This window comes from Balaenoptera ricei, chromosome 9 (genome assembly GCF_028023285.1).
Source record: "Balaenoptera ricei isolate mBalRic1 chromosome 9, mBalRic1.hap2, whole genome shotgun sequence".
NCBI classification, from domain to species: domain Eukaryota; kingdom Metazoa; phylum Chordata; class Mammalia; order Artiodactyla; family Balaenopteridae; genus Balaenoptera; species Balaenoptera ricei.
Genome location: NC_082647.1, coordinates 105,383,459 through 105,399,640, shown reverse-complemented (window position 1 = coordinate 105,399,640; position 16,182 = coordinate 105,383,459).

Genomic DNA, 16,182 nt, shown 5'->3' with positions numbered 1-16,182 from the left:
AGCTTCACAGGTGCCACCCCCTCCCTTCCCCTCCCGCATCCCCCAAGTTCATGTTCAAGATCGTCTGGCTGCCGCAGAGACTAAGGAAGGGGAAGAAAAGGAAAAGGGCAGAAGGCTCGGGAGTGGTGCCATCACAGTCTTGTTTGCAAAGCTTTCCCAGGAGCCCCACCCAGCGGCTTTCACCCTTGGCAGCAGGAATCCAGGATGATGAATATTTTGATCTGGGCACATTGCCACCTGAGCCACCCAGCTTCTGATAGTAAGGAGGAAGGCAAGATGGCTGCTTTTGAGAGACAGCAGGCAACATCCGAGGCAACAACTTTTGCTGACCCAGCAGAAAAGGGATGGACTGGGAGGGACCGGGAGTTCTCAGTCCTTAGGAAACCTGCACATCAGGGCACAGGGAGAAACCCACCTCAGCCTGGCCTGGGGGAGGACCACCCCCGCAAATGTTGGATTTGATGGCAGGGCGGGCGGGACCGGGGTGGGGCTGCATCTGCTTAGTGAAGCCCAGATCATTCCCCATCTCCCTGGATCACCCCAGATCACCGGAGGCTGGGAAAGATGGTGTCTGGTGTGCTCACATAAGGTGGGGAATTTCCCTCACACAGGAAGGGGCACAGTAACCAAAAAGGGGGGAAATGAGGCCTAAGTTAGTTAATTCAAGATTCCAGAAAATATCGGGTGCCATTATTATGATCATTATTTAATTCTCATAGCAATCCTTTGAAGTAGATACTATTATTTTGGGTTTTTTTTTTTGGCGGCGCTGCATGACATGCAGGAATCCTGACCAGGGATGGAACCCATGCCCCCTGCAGTGGAAGCGTGGAGTCCTAACCACTGGACCACCAGGGAAGTCCCTATTTTTCCTCTTTTTCACAAGAGGAGACAGAAGCTCAGAGAAGTTGAGTAACTTCCTCAAGGTCACACAGCTGCTAAGAGGTAGAGCCAGATGTCCATTCTACCTGGTTTTGGGCCCTGTGCTCCTCACCACCATGCCACATCCTGAAATTTTAAAAAATTATGGTAAAATATACATAACATAAAGTTTACCATTTTCGCTATTAAGTGCACCTTTCACAGGCATTAAGTACATTCCTATTATCATGCAGCATCCCCACCATCCATTCCAGAACTTTTTCATCTTCCCAACTGAAACTCTGTCCCCACTGAACTCTAACTCCCCATCCCCTCCCCCAGCTCCTGACCCCCACCATTCTTCTGCTTTCTGTCTCTATGAATTTGCTTGTTCTCGGAACTCCATGTGAGTGGAATCATACAATATTTGTCCTTCTGTGACTGGCTTATTTCACTTAGCATAACGTCCTCAAGGTCCATCCATGTTGTAGCAGGTGTCAGAATTTCCTTTCTTTTTGTAGCTGAATAATATTGCATTGTTTATCCCCCCTTCCATCAATGGACACTTGGGTTGCCTCCATCTTTTGGCTATCGTGACAAATGCTGCTATGAACGTGGGTGAGTCCTTTCTTTCAATCTTTTTGTGTATATACTGTGAAGTGGAATTGCTGAATCAGACAATAGTACTGTTAATTTTTTAAGGAACTGCCATACTGTTTTTTAAATTAATTAATTAATTTATTTATTTTTGACTGCGTTGGGTCTTTGTTGCTGCGCGTGGGCTTTCTCTAGTTGTGGTAAGCGGGGGGGCTACTCTTCATTGCGGTGCACGGGCTTCTCATTGCGGTGGCTTCTCTTGTTGTGGAGCACGGGCTCTAGGCACACGAGCTTCAGTAGTTGTGGCTCGCGGACTCAGTAGTTGTGGCTCGTGGGCTCTAGAGCGCAGGCTCAGTAGTTGTGGCACACGGGCTTAGTTGCTCCGCGACATATGGGATCTTCCCGGACCAGGGCTCGAACCCGTGTCCCCTGCCTTGGCAGGCGGATTCTTAACCACTGAGCCACCAGGGAAGCCTGCCATACTGTATTTCACAGCGGCTGCACCATTTTACATTCATACCAGCCATGCACAACGGTTCCAGTTTCTCCACATCCTCACCAACACATGTTATATTTTCTGTTTGTTTGTTTTTATAATAGCCATCCTAATCGGTGTGAGGCAGTACTTCATTGTGGTTTTGACTTGCATTTCCCTAATGATTACTGATGCTAAGCATCTTTTCTTGTGTTTTTGGCCATTTCTGTGTCTTCTTTGAACAGAGAAACATCTATTCAAGTCTTACCTATTTTTCAGTTGGGTTGTTTGGCTTTTTGTTGTTGAGTTTTAGGAATACTTTACATATTCTGGATATTAATCCCTTACCATATATATGATTTGCAAATATGTTCTCCCATTCTGTGGGTTGCCTTTTCATTCTGTTGATAGTGTCATGATTTTTTTTTTTTTTGAGTGCCCAGGTTGCATCCATTGGCTGGATCTCAACTTTGGCTGCATGATAACTCACACTCAGTTTTGACGTGTGTGTGGGTCCGACCACCAAGGGAAGGTCAACGTTACTCACAAAGCTCAGTTCTCCAAATTCCTGGGGTGATTTCAGCAAAGTTCCTGTGGTGACCATCCTGGCCTCCTCCTCTAATGCTGAAGGTGGAACTACAGTAGGTGAAGACAGAACCAGGAGGGGAAACTGAGGCAGGGACCATTCAGTCCTCTGTCCAAGAGCAGCTACGTCATGTATAGAGCCCATAGCAGAATGAAATGTGGGGCCTCTTATTCAAAAATTGTCAAGGATTCCAAGACAGAGACGGCAGAGCATTAAACCAAGCACAGGGCCCTTCTGAGCAGGGAGCCCTGTGTGGCTGCATGGATCACATGCCCCTGATGCTGGCCCTGCCACTGCCTTTGGTGGAAAACCGTCAATCCCTGGGAGCCCTGGACACAGGGGACTTTACACACACCCCCTGGCTCTTTTCCAAGAGTCATCACCAAGTGCTCATGAGGAAGACGGGAGGCTGGTCCAGGAGATGGAGAAGACTCCCTGAGGCTCTGAGGGAGGAGCAGGGGTCCTGAGAGACCCTCCAAGGACAGGGGCTCTGCAGTAAGCACCTGGTAGTGACTGTCTGCCCTGGGGGATCATGAGTAAGACCTGGCCCTGAGGGTCAGGCACGTGGCGCTACTGGAGCCTGAGGGTGGACATGCCAGGCACTACACCGTGTACCAGTGGGGGTGTGTCAGGAGAGCTGAGACCTCCTGAAGGACGGGCACATGGGGCCTCTGAGAGCAGGGGGATCAAGAGAAACACTACAGGTGTCCCCAGGCCACACCGACTGCCAGGCAGTGGCCATCTACCACTGAGAAGGTGAAAGAGCAGAGTGAGACCACCCGCCAAGTTGCAGGGGCACAGGGCCTGCTGCAACAGACCCTCACACACTCACATGCCAACGCTGCTAAAGGAAGGTCTGATCCTGCTGCCTGTGGTGAACTGAATCTAAAGCAGCAACAAAGTCCAGACTCAGCTCACCCACAGGCCAGATGGGCTGAGCCCAGCACCAACAGCCAACACAGAAGGATGTGCCGTTTCCTGGGCATCCAACTCTTTACTTCAGCCTCTGCTATTCTTTACACACTGTGCTTGGTATTCAGTGACAAATCCTTCCTGCCTGACTGCCTTTGAACTGGGGCATTGGGTTTTTCCTGTCTTTGGACTGGAACTTACACCATTGGTTCTCCTGGGTCTCCAGCTTGCTGACTCACCCCACAGATCTTGGGGCTTGTCAGCCTCCATAATCAGGTGAGCTCATTCCTCATAATAAACAAACAAACAAATACATATATCTCCTATTGGTTCTGTTTCTCTGGAGAACTCTGACTAAATGTAGACACCAAAAACAAAAACAAACAAACCCCAAGATAATGTGACCCATCATCTAGAAAGGCAACAATCAATAGAACCAGACCCAGAGATAGCCTGTGTTATAAGACAAGAGACTTTAACCATGGTACATGTGTAACAGGATATACTGCAAAGGGTGGATGATGTCACGACAGGTGGGATTTTCAACAGAGAGATAGAAACAATAAAGAAGAGCCAAATGGAAATGCTACAAAGGAAAAATATGAAATTAGAAGAAAATATGATGTCAGAGATGAAGTCTTCATTCATGGATTTACAGCAGATTGGACCCAGCAGAGGAGAGAACCATTGAATTTGAAGACAGGAGTTATGGACTGAATGTCTGTGCTCCATCCCCACCCTCAAATGCATATGTTGAAGCCCTAGCCCCAAGTGTGACTCTATTTGAAGATAGGGCCTCTAAGGAAGTAATTAAGGTTAAATGAGGTCATGAGGATAGGGCCCTGATCCAATAGAATTAGTGTCCTTGTAAGAAGAGACACCAAAGAGTTCACTCTCTGTCTCTCTCTCCATGCACACACACCAAGGAAAGGCCAGGTGAGTGAGAAGGCAGCCATCTGCAAGCCAGGAAAAGAGCTCTCACCAGAAACCACATCAGCTGGAATCTTGATCTTGGACTTCCAGACTCCAAAAAATAAATGTTTGTTGTTTGAACCACCCAACTTGTGATATTTTGTCATGGAGCTCAAGCAACTAAGACAACAGGACAATAGAAATGATTCCATCTGAAGTACAAAGATAAAGAATGGGGAAAATAAAACAACAGACAGACCATTCAAGATCTGTGAGACTATTGAACAGTCTGACATATGTAATTGAAGTCCCAGAAGGACAAGAGGGAGAGAATGGGGAAGAGTAAAATTTAAATAGATAATGGTCAAGAATTTTCTAAAATTAATGAAAGAGGACTTCCCTGGTGGCGCAGTGGTTAAGAATCTGCCGGCCGATGGATCTAGAGACTGTCATACAGAGTGAAGTAAGTCAGAAAGAGAAAAACAAATAGCGTATATTAACACATAGATGTGGAGCCTAGAAAAATGGTACAGACGAACCGGTTTGCAGGGCAGAAATAGAGACACAGATGTAGAGAACAAACGTACGGGCACCAAGGGGGGAAAGTGGCGGAGGTGGTGGTGGTGGTGTGATGAATTGGGAGATTGGGACTGACAGATATACACAAATATGTATAAAATGGATAACTAATAAGAACCTGCTGTATAAAAAAAATAAATAAAATTTAAAAATTAAAAAAAAAAAAATCCACCTGCCGATGCAGGGGACACGAGTTCAAGCCCTGGTCTGGGAAGATCCCATATGCCACGGAGCAACTAAGCCTGTGTGCCACTACTACTGAATCCCACGTGCCTAGAGCCCGTGCTCCGCAATGAGAGAAGCCACCACAGTGGGAAGCCTGTGCACCGCAACAAAGAGTAGCCCCTGCTCGCCACAACTAGAGAAAGCCGGCACGCAGCAACAAAGACCCAATGCAGCCAAAAATAAGTAAATAACATAAATAAATTTTTAAAAAATTAATGAAAGATATCAACTGAACCACGAAGCTCAGAAATCCCAAAACAGAATTTAAAATGAACACACAAAAAATTTAAAAACTGTATCTGGGCACATCATGGTCAAACTACTGAATACCAAAGATAAAAAGAGAACCTTGAAAGTAATGAGAGAATAAAACACAAAGGGGAAAGAAACTGTAAGAATATTACTGACTTCTCATCAGAAACAATGAAGGCCAGAGACAGTGGGATGACATTTTTAAAGTGTTGAAGGAAAAAAGCAAACAAACCAAGGAGCAGAGAATGGACTACTCAACTAATGGTATTGGGGCAGTTGACTGTCTCTTTAAAAATAAAGTTAAATCTCATAGGTCATATTTACTAATCATGTTGTTTAAATATATTTTGCTGTTTTTTTTCTTTTTCCATCAATTACTGAAAAACATATGTTATAGTATCTTATGACTGTCGGGTTTTTTATTTCTCTTTTTAGATCTGTCAACTTTTGTTTTATATATTTTGAGGCCATGTTCTTAGGGGCATACAAATTTTTTTTAATAAATTTATTTATTTTATTTATTTGTTTTTGGCAGCATTGTGTCTTCATTGCTGCACACGGGCTTTCTCTAGTTGCAGTGAGTGGGGGCTACTCTTCGTTGCGGTGCGCATGCTTCTTATTGAGGTGGTTTCTCTTGTTGCGGAGCACAGGCTGTAGGTGCATAAGCTTCAGTAGTTGTGGCACGAGGGCTCAGTGGTTGTGGCTCACGGGCTCTAGAGCGCAGGCTCAGTAGTTGTGGTGCGTGGGCTTAGTTGCTGCACGGCATGTGGGATCTTCCCGGACCAGGGCTCGAACCCATGTCCCCTGCATTGGCAGGCGGATTCTTAACCACTGTGCCACTGGGGAAGTCCCTGGGCATACAAATTTTAAATGAAGATAGAGTATTCTGCTGTCAAATCTGTCCATTGATCTGAATTTCAGCTACATATTTTTCAATTCTTAAAGTTCTATTAGGTTCCTTTTCAAACCTGCATTATCCCTTTTTACAATGTACTGCTTCCTGTAGATATTTTTCAAGCTTGATTCCCATTCTTGAAACACAATAAACATAGTTATTTCATAAAATGGCTCTGATAATTTGAAAATTTAAAGTCTTTTTCTGTTTCCTACTATTTCTGTCAGTTCTTGTGGGCCTGGTTACCTTTGAATGAAGGCTGAAATTGTATTTAAAATTTTATTGTCATCAGGTGAAGGTAACTTCCTCCAAAGAAGACTCTTGCTGGCTTATTCCAGGTGTTGGGAGCAATATGATGTAGGGCCATTGTAACTCACCAGACACCCAGATGGGAAAGCCCCCGGGCTACATCCCTGCAGAGCTGGTTCACTGCTGGTTTTCCCTCCTCTGGAGGTGCGGCCCTTTAGGGTACTAGCTTAATGTTCTTGGGGAGGGGGTGTCACACTCCCAACCTTGGGTGGCCCTTGAGCTTTGGCTTGTTCCCCAGGCCCCTAAAAGGCCAGCAGACATCCACCTAGTTTTGTACCTTTGATAGGAACTGGCAAATGCTCAGGGAGAAAATAACCCAGATTGACTTCTCTGGGTTCTTGCCTTCTCCTCAAGTTTGGTAACTCCACACCATCTTGTTAGCTCTAAGATGTTTTAAAGAATATTTTAAAATATTTTATTCAGGTTTTTACTTGCCTTTAGCAAGAAGGTTGCTCCAAAGTCATAGTCTCCCATTGCTGGAAGTGGGCACGCTTCCCAAAGCTAGAGGTCTACCTCACCCCCCAGATATGCAGTTCTAATTTTAAAGTTAAATAAAAAAGAACCAGAACTAAAGAATGAGGTACTATTTTTTACAGTCTTGGGGAAGAAAAGGGCATTATAGACTGACATGAAGGCCAGAAGCCATGAAGGACTAGATCAACATACTAATAATAACAAAGTTAAAAATCACTTCAGCAAAAGACTATGAACAAAGTTAAATGATGTACATGCACAACAGACAGGTTAATATCTTTAATAATATTTGAAGTGTTCCCTTTTAATTAGAAAGAAGATGAACACTACAGACACTACAGATGAAAACCAAAAAGATGAACAAGCAATGCACACTAAATATGAAAAAGAGGATTTATCCCACTAATAATCAAAGAAATGCAAATCATAGCAACAAGAAGATCATCTATAATGTCCATTCTGGGCAAAGATTAAAACAAGAAATAATGCCCATACTTATCTCGAGGCTATGGGTTGGACACATTAAACATGCACAGCTTTTTGTATATCAATCATACCTCAATAAAGTGGTTAAAAAAAAAGAAAGAAAGGAAGAAAATAAATAATGCCCAGGGAGTTCCCTGGTGGCCTAGCAGTTAGGATTCCGGGCTTTCACTGCTGTGGCCCAGGTTCAGTCCCTGGTTGGGGAACTGAGATCCCATTAGCTGAGTGGCATAGGCAAAAAGAAAAGAAAAGAAAAGAAAAAGAAATAATGCCCAGATCTTGCAGGGAAGTGAGAATCTGGTCTAACAGGACAGCAATCTGGGAAAGAGATCACTGTTTTAGATATACATGGCCTTTCATCAAATAATGTCGTCTAGGGCAGCGGTCCCCAACATTTTGGCACCAGGGACCAGTTTTGTGGAAGACAATTTTTCCACGGAAGGGGGGGCCGGGGAATTGTTCAGGCGGTAATGCGAGCGATGGGGAGCGACGGGGAGCAGCACGTGAAGCTTTGCTCGCTCGCCTTCCACTCACCTCCTGCTGTGCCGCCCGGTTCCTAACGGGCCTCGGACCGGTACCAGTCCACGGCCCAGGGGTTGGGGACCCCTGTTCTAGGGAATTCCCTGGAGATCCAGGGGTTAGGACTCGGCACTTTCACTGCCATGGCCCTGGTTCAATGCCTGTTCAGGGATCCCACAAGCCACGAGCTGTGGCCAAAAAAAAATGTCTTCTAGAAATTATCCTGATAAAATAATGGAGCAGCTTCAGAAATACCTATTTGCCTATAGATATGAGCATATGAATTTGTTCATCATACCATTGTTTATAAGAACAAAAAGTTGGAAATAACCTATTTTTTTTTTATTGAGGTATAGTTGATGTACAATATTATATAAGTTTCGGGTGTACAACATAGTGATTCACAATTTTCAAAGGTTATATTCCATTTATAGTTTTTATAACATATTGGCTATATTCCCTATGCTGTACAAAATATCCTCATAGCTTATTTATTTTATACATAGTAGTTTGTACCTCTTACTCCTCTATCCCTATATTGCGCCCCCGCCCCCGCTTCCCTCTCCCCACTGGTAACCACTAGTTCGTTCTCTATATCTGTGAATCTGTTTCTTTTTTGTTATATTCACTAGATTGTTGTATTTTTTTTTTTTTTATAAGGAAGGAACTTTGGGTTTTTATTTATTTATTTACTTATTTATTTATGGCTGTGTTGGGTCTTCGTTTCTGTGCGAGGGCTTTCTCTAGTTGCGGCAAGCGGGGGCCTCTCTTCATCGCGGTGTGCGGGCCTCTCATTATCGCGGCCTCTCTTGTTGCGGAGCACAGGCTCCAGACGCGCAGGCTCAGTAGTTGTGGCTCACGGGCCCAGTTGCCCCGCGGCATGTGGGGTCTTCCCAGACCAGGGCTCGAACCCGTGTCCCCTGCATTGGCAGGCAGATTCTCAACCACTGCGCCACCAGGGAAGCCCTGTTGTTGTACTTTTTATTATTTTTATTTGTATTTATTTTGGCCGCACCAAGTGGCTTGTGGGAGCTCGGACCCCAGCAGTGAAAGCACCAAGTCCTAACCACAGGACTGCCAGGGAGTTCCCTAGATGCCACATGTAAGTGCTATCATATAGTATTTGTCTTTCTCTGACCTATTTCACTTAGCATAATGCCCTCCAGGTCCATCCCTGTTATTGCAAAATGGTAGAACTTCATTCTTTTTTATGGCTGAGTAATATTCTATTGTAGATACATACCACATCTTCTTTATTCATTCATCTGTTGATGGACACAGGTTGCTTCCATATCTTGGCTATTGTAAATAATGCTGCAATAATCATTGAGTGCATGTGTCTTTTCGAATCAGTGTTTTCATTTTCTGCTGATATATCCACAAGTGGAATCGCTGGGTTACATGGTAGTTGTATTGATATTTTTAGTTTTTTGAGGAACCTCCATACTGTTCTCCATAGTGGCTGCACCAATTTACATTCCCACCAGCAGTGTACAAGGATTCCCTTTTCTCCATATCCTTGCCAACATTTGTAATTTGTGGGGAAATAACTTAAATGTTAATATGAGTTTGTTAATGAGCCATGGGCCGTATGTACAACAGAACATTATGCCACTGTCAAAAAATAAGGAAAGTCTATGATACAGAAAGCTACCCAAGGTCTTTTGTTTGTTTGTTTTTGGCTGCACCGTGCGGCATGTGGGATTTTAGTTCACTGACGAGGGATCGAACCCATGCCCCCTGCAGTGGAAGCTCAGAGTCTTAACCACTGGACAGCCAGGGAAGTCCCCCTCCCACGATCTATTTTTAAGGGGGAGAAAGAGGATTATGTGGAAGCAAACATAGCATGATCTTATTTATGTAAATATGTGTGTTTATATAGAATCTAAAATAATGTTAACTAAGCTTTTAATAGTGGTTATCAGGAATTCCCTGGTGGTCCAGTGGTTAGGACTCCACGATTCCACTGCAGGGGACACAGGTTCGAACCCTGGTCAGGGAACTAAGATCCTACATGCCCTAAGATCCTGCATGCCATCTGGTGTGGCCAAAAACTAAAGCAACAGCGACAAAACAAACCCAGTGCTTATCTCAGGGCAGGAAGGGGAGGAAGACCTAATAGGAGATTTTTATTTTCTCATTATTATTAGAATTTTTTACAGCAATTCAATTTATTCAGCTTAACAAATGCTTATTTAGTGCCTATTATATGCTAGGCACTGCTTACATATATCATAAAAAATAACAAGTCGACTTCCACTAAAAAAGGAACTTCTCAAAGAGCGAAGTTAACTAGTAAGAGAGAACTGCACAAAGCAATTAACTTTAGGAAAAATGAGAGGTCAGGTAAGTGAAATGTGAGCAGAATCTTGAAGAAAAAGGAGGAAACAGGATGGCAGTTGGAGTGGACAGGGGTGGGGGACAGGCTCCACCCACGTCTTCCCTACCATGCAAACTTCCGGTGCCGGCATCTAGGGCACATTTGTACATTTGGGCAGGAGCAGTGCTCCTGGATGTCATTCCTACACCAACACAGCAGGTGGAGGTGAGTGGACCACGTACACAGATCCACAAACCAAACCAAATTGATCCCTGACCCAGTTTCCCCTGGGCTGGATCCCAGAAACACCTGTGGCACCTCCAGCCCCACTCAACATAAGAGAAGTCAGATGATGGGCGAGTCAGGGTGGAGAGAGACAGGTTAACTGTGGTCTGGCTCCAGTGTTGCCAGCTGCCCTGCCCTCTGGGGCCCTGGAGCACCCTGGTGAGTCAGCCTCTTTTTCTGCCCGGAGCGCCCAGAGGGCAGGGGCCCCGGGACACTCGGGCCAAACTTCGTGTGGCCTTGCACCACGTACAAAGGGGACCTGAGTTCTCTCTGAGGACACAAACTACATGCAAGCAGAGCTGTCAGAACTGTAAATAGAACATGATCTCTTCTGCGATAATTTCACCAGCCTGGTCTTTTCTGTATAAGACCCTTTTTAGATCTTGTCTTCCCCATTCTTTTTCTTTTATTTCTTTTTAATGTATAAATCAGAACTTCCCTGGCTGTCCAGTGGTTGAGGGGTGCAGGGGGTGCAGGTTCAATCCCTGATCAGGGAACAAAGATCCCACATGCTGCATGGCCAAAAAAAAAGTATAAATCATGTTGTGTGTACAATCTTATTGCCTAGCTTTCAACGTAGTCCTATATCATGAGCATTTAGTTCGGTTCCAACCTCCTCGATATGCCTTATACAATGTTGGGCAAAGTTCCATGCAGTGGAAGTGCCATAATCTGCTTCACTCCTTTATTACTAAGCACTTCTCTCTCCTGAGCTCTTTTTTATCTTTATAATAAGTATGTGGTTTTCCCATGCAAGGAAACCAGGGACCACTGGGAAAATGCCCGACCTAAGGTCAGAGGCAGGGAAAGGTCAAGGTGAGCCCCGAACAGCTTGGGCCAGAAAGCAAGAGTATTCAAGTCCAAATGGGTCGAGGAGCCAGGGTACCAGGGTACCACCTGTCAAACTCGGGTCAATTTAAGTATCAAGTCAATTTAAGTATCAAGAAGAATAATGACAGTAGTTATGACACATTGGACAGAAACAAATCCAAGTCCACAGTGATTCTAAATAACAAAAGTGTATATAAGGGGGGGGGGGAGTCGCTCTTCTTCACAGAATTCCAGGCAATGCATATAGAAGGAAAGATCAAAGGAGGAAAATCACTTTGCAGTGCAATCATGGGCATCGTCAAGGACCCTCAATGGAGGCTAAAACCATGTTGAAATGATGCTGAATGTCCTTAGTCTGCAGCCCACTTACAAATACAGTAGGCGAGAGGCCCCTTCACCAAGGGAGGCTGCTGGTTACCACTGAAAATAGCCAATGATGAGACAGCTGACCTTACAATGCAACGAGGCCACTTGGGCAGAACTCCAGACTCTGAGGAGCCCTAGACACAGCAAATGTCTTCCTGGACTCCATGTGCACAGATAACTTCTGACAGACCATATAGGGGTCCTTCCTGCTTTCCACCTGTTTAGGCTGTTTCTTTCTTTTAAAGTCAGTAACAATAATTAAGAATCGTATTTACAAATAATATGTAAGATACCAATTTTTTAACAGACTTTTTAAAAAGAAACTTTTTAAAGAACAGTTTTAGGCTCATAGGGAAATTGAGGAGAAAGTACAGATATTTCCCATATATGCCCTGTTCCCCACCCCTGCCCCTGGCCAACCTCCCCCATTATCATCATCCCCCACCAGAGTGGTGCATTTGTTACAATCGATGAAACTACACTGACACATTATAGCCACCCAAACCCACCTGTTTACATTGGGGTTCTCTCTCAGTGTTGTATTGATACATTCTATAGGTTTTGACAAATATATAATGACATGTACCCACCATTACAGTATCACACAGAGTATTTTCACTGCCCTAAAAATCCTCTGTGCTCCACCTGTTATCTTTCAGCCCCCAACTCCTGGCAACCACTGATCTTTTTACTGTCTCCATAGTTTTGCCTTTTCCAGAATGTCATATAGTTAGAATTATACAGTATGTATTCTTTTCAGATTGGGTTCTTTCACCTAGTACTATGCATTTAAGGTTCCTCTATGTCTTTTTAAACTTTTTTATTGAAGATCAATTGATGTGCAATATAACAAAAGTTACTGGTGTACAACAGACAGCTCATTTCTTTTTAGTGCTGAATAATATTCCATTGTCTGGTTGTACCACAGTTTATTTATCTCTTCACCTATTGAAGGGCATCTTGGTGGCTTCCAGATTTTGGCAATTATGAATAAAGCTGCTATAAACATCTGTGTGCAGGTTTTCGTGTGGACATAAATTTTCCACTCCTTTGTGTAAATACCAAGGAGCCTGGGGACTTCCTTGGCAGTCCAATGGTTAAAACTCTGTGCTTCCACTGCAGGGGGCACGAGTTCGATCCCTGGTTGGGGAACTAAGATCCCGCGTGCCATGTGGCCAAAAAAATTAAAAAAAAACAACAACAGGGAGCCCAGCTGCTGGATTGTATGGTAAGAGTATGTTGAGTTTTATAAGAAACCACCAAACTGTCTTCCAAAGTGGACGGACCATTTTGCATTCGCACCAGCAATGAATGAGGGTTCCTGTCACTTTCGTGTTTTATTTTTTATCATGAGTGTGTATTTACTGTACAAAAGCAGTGTTTCCTGCTCATGTCGCAAGGAAGTCAAGCAGACGGTGATACTGTTGGCAGGTGACGGCTGCTTCACCGAGGCCTCTCCTGTCTTGGGCTCCTGCGGAGAGGGTGGGGGAGAAAAGAGCAGACACCAGCCGCCAGAAACCTCGGGCTCTGTGGTCCTGTGTGGGCTCAGTCAGGAGGAGTTTTGGCTACAGACAGAAAATACCACACAACGCTGGCTCCGGCCACATGGACCTGTTTTGACATCAGCTATGGAATTACTGTTCGTTTTCTTAGGTGTGATAATGGTAACATGTTTATAACAGAGAACATTCTTGTTTTTCCAAGATGCGTACTGCAGTATTTAGAGATGAAGTGTGGGGACTTCCCTGGCGGTCCACTGGTTAGGACTCTGCGCTTCCACTGCAGGGGGCGTGGGTTTGATCCCTGGCAGGGGAACTAAGATCCTGCATGCTGCACAGTGCGGCCAAAAAAAAAAAAAAAGTAGGGATGAAGTGTCTCTCTGCAACTTACTTTCTGAAGCTGGCAACAAAAAAAGCGAGTGTGTGCATTAAAAAATACAGATACATGGAGGGAGTGAGAGGGAACAGTAAAGCAACAGGGCAAAATATTGACAGTTGGTGAATCCAAAGGTTGTGTGGATGTTCACTGTACAATTTTTTAACTTCACAAAGATAAACTATTTAATTGTCTGTAATTGATCAGCTACAATGGGGACCATGACAGCAACCCACAGGTGAACCATGGCCAGAGCAAGAGGCTCCGACTCATTCTGGAAACAGAGAGCTCCCTGGGGAATCGGCAGTTCAGCCAAAGCCTGAGCTAAGGTAAGACACTGAGAAACCTGGAAATCTTCAGACGGGGTGAGGAGTGGGGAGGCGGAGGTGCTGCCCTCTGTGGCCAGGAAGCCTGGCTGGAGGAGGTGAGGCCAGGCTGGGCTGGCTTTGAGTTAAGGAATGTGGACCTCATCCTGGGGCGTCTGGGGGCCACCTGCACCGCCTTCTGAAAACTGACCCCTCTCTCGGGAAGCGCTCATGATCCCACTCTAGTCACGGGGGCCCCCCTAGCTGAGCCAACCAGAGCCAGACCGGAAAGCAAACAGACGGTCAGTGCCTTTCTGTGGTGAGTCAACTTGAGCCAGGCTTGGAAGCTCAGGTCTGGAGAACAAACCTTTCAGAAAGGGGAGAAATGCCATCCTGGGGTGTGCCTGCCCGTGTCCAGCTGTCCCTGATACTGACCAGGGTTTGTGACCTTCCCCAATCAATAGAAATTGACCAGAGGCCAGACAAGAAATGCAGGCAAGGCTTTATTGGGGCCCCTGCTGCAGCACGGGGGAGAGAGAACAAGTAACAGTTTCCCTTGCTCGCTCCCCCAGGCGGGGGCGAGCTGGTTCCTTATATGGGGTGAGGGTAGGGGTATGTCCAGGGGTCGAGCTTAGGTGGTTTGCCCACCCCTTTGGTGGTGCTGTGTGCAGGGGGCATGCTCAGTACCCTGCTTTTGCTTCTGACACCCTGTTTTTGCTCCTGGCTCTTCAGAAGTGGCAGTTGGGTTTTTTTTGGACTTTTTGTATCTTTTTGTCCATAATTTGCCCCAAGATGGTTCCGAGTGGGTCATGGTCACTTGCAACCTGGGTCGTGGCTAACACCCCATGGAGAGGGTTTCAGCAGAGGAGCACCCTGGCCAGAAAGAGTTGGGTGTCGGAGGCTGGGGAGCGGTGTTAATCACTGCTAGTCATAACTAGGAACAACTTACAGTTAAATGAAAATAAAAACATGAGCTTTAAGGGTCACTTAACCAAGGGGTGCAGACCTATGATTCACTTATATCAGGTTCAAGACCAGGCTAAATTCATCTCTGGTGATAGGGTCCAGAACAGCAATAGCTGAGGGGGGGGGGGGGGATGGTGGAAACATCTGTCTTCACCTGGACAGCAGTTCCACAGGTGTATGACCTTACAGAACTCAGTTCTGTATGTCAACTCTAAAAAGTGGATCAGGCCAGTGGCCAATGACTCCCAACACAAAAGGTAAACAGTAAAAAAAAGAAAAGAAAAAAGGCTTCAGCAGTCCCTGGGCCCATGAAACACTCCCTTGATCCTGTCTAGAGACTTCTCCCTCCAACCATTGCCCTGACGTCCTTGCTTCTCTCGTAGAACCCGTGGCAGGCAGGATGAATGGTCTCAGGGGCCACCCAAGCTTGAAAGGTTGTTAAGGAGGACAGGGCTGCAGGGGGTAGAGCTAAGGGGGCAGGGGTGGCAGCCCCTTGCTGCAGGGAGAGGACACAGGCCACCGAGCCTGGAGCGAGAGAAGGCCAGGAACATGGCAGTGCTGCTGGCAGGGAGCTGCCGAGAAGAAACACTCAGCAAGTATTCCCTCCTCTGCAGTGTTTACAAGGGTGGAATAAAGATTGGTCTAAGCCTTTAAATGGTAGGAGTCACCCATGAAGGCATCTGGTCCCAGACTTTTCTGTATTGGGGGAGGTTTCATTATTGATTCAATCTCCTTACTCATAGGTCTGTTCATATTTTCCGTTTCTTGTTGGGTCAGTTTTGGTAATTTGTATTTTTAGGAATTAGTCCATTTCATCTAAGTTATCTAATTTGTTGGTGCACCATTGTTCATAGTATTCTCTTATCCTTTTAAGGTAAGGTCAGTAGTAATTTCCCCAAGTTTCATTTCAGATTTTAGTCATTTGTTTCTTTTCCTTTAGTCAATCTAGCTGAAGTTTTGTTCATTCTGTTGCTTTTCAAAGAAACAACTTTTGCTTACCTTGATTCTCTATTGTCTTCCTATTCCCTCTGTTCTAATAGTTATTTCCTTCCTTCTGCAAACTCTGGATTTAGTTTCTTTTTTCTACTGCCTTCAGTCGTAGTTAGGTTAACTGAGTTCTCTTTTTTGCTACTTTTTTTTTTTGTAGTATTCATT